This window comes from Chrysochloris asiatica, unplaced genomic scaffold (genome assembly GCF_000296735.1).
Source record: "Chrysochloris asiatica unplaced genomic scaffold, ChrAsi1.0 scaffold00014, whole genome shotgun sequence".
Taxonomy (NCBI): Eukaryota; Metazoa; Chordata; class Mammalia; order Afrosoricida; family Chrysochloridae; genus Chrysochloris; species Chrysochloris asiatica.
The window spans coordinates 29,108,122-29,109,461 of NW_006408532.1; the positions used below are offsets into that span (position 1 = coordinate 29,108,122).

The following is a 1,340-nucleotide window of genomic DNA, read 5'->3' on the forward strand; positions in this document are numbered from 1 at the left end:
TTGAGTAAGCTTTCTCTGTAGATCACACAGGTTTGTGTATTGCACATGCATTAATAAATAAGTGAGAACAAGTTTTTGATGGGCAACTTGATCTTTAGCGGAATTTGAACAATTAGAAATATCCAGGTAACGGACTAGTCTTATGTAGACACGTAGAACATTTTCAGAAGTTCCATGGTTTTGAAATAAGGTTAAAATGTTAGATTCTGAATGTGGAAGTTTCATTTAGCCTCTGCTACTATAAATTGTCTTTGAAAAGTCCTAAACAAACAAACAAACAAAAAAAAAAAAACGGTGAGAGAGACAGTGCACGTGTTGGACCCGAAGTGCCTACTTGACTGGAAATTCCAAGGTATGGAAGGAGAGATGGAGGCCCGGAGTGCTGGGGCAAAGGATGGTTTTACTGAGGTCTCTTGCGAGGATGGCCGGCGAACAAAGGCAAGTTGAGCAGTTTTAGAAGACGGGGAGAGTGGAGAGAGGGGCCGCATGGACACCGAAGAGACCCAACCCAGGAAGAGGCCCGTCTTCCCGCCCCTCTCTCCAGGGATGAATTCCTGGGTGGGTAAGAAGAAACAAGGAAAATTCCTGTCCCTGCAAACAGATAAACACCACAGAAAGAGATCTGGATGAAGATGTTTACTCTTGTTGTAGAAAATTTGGGACTTCAGATAAGCTTTAATTTGAAATTGAGGAATGTAGAAATCAGGACTTGTAAAGAAACCAAGGATGTTAATGCTCTGACAAAAGCCGCTGATTTTGTGAAAGCCTTTATTCTGGGATTTCAGGTGGAGGACGCTCCTGCCCTCATCAGGTTGGATAACCTCTTCCTAGAGTTTTTTGAAATCACAGGTGTTAAACCTTTAAAAGTAGTCACCTCTTGAGAGCAAGAGAGCAAGAGGACAAATCGCTGGCAAAGAAGGAAAAACCAAGCTCACCATAGAGAAAATGACCCAGACATGGATGGTTTTGGCAGACATGAAAGTTCACATTTGTGGATCTTTCCAAAACATCGATATGGCAAGAAATGCCATTTGGAACCTCATTCTGGGAAATCCTCCATCAAAGGTTTTTGGCACTGTTCATGCTGTGGCTAGCAGAGCAGCAGGTCGATTCTGATTTCAAACCAGAGATTGTCTTTTACCTAGTCTTTGGACTTGAGAAACAAAGATCATACACTCCACAAATGGCCACAAGAAACCATGTGCAGACATCTCCAGTCACTTCTGCCATTCTCAGCCAGAAGCTGAAACAGGAAGGAAAAGTGTGAGTGTTCCAACCCAACAGCTTTCCAAAAGAAGTTCATGCCATTATCATACTTGGTGGTATGTCATGGAGGCAGT

At 42.8% G+C, this 1,340-nt stretch overlaps 1 pseudogene; it reads left to right on the forward strand.

Moving 5' to 3' along the window:
* Positions 1-354: 354 nt before the first annotated feature.
* LOC102833333 lies at positions 355-1,116 on the forward strand (annotated as a pseudogene).
* The last annotated feature ends 224 nt before the right edge of the window (positions 1,117-1,340 follow it).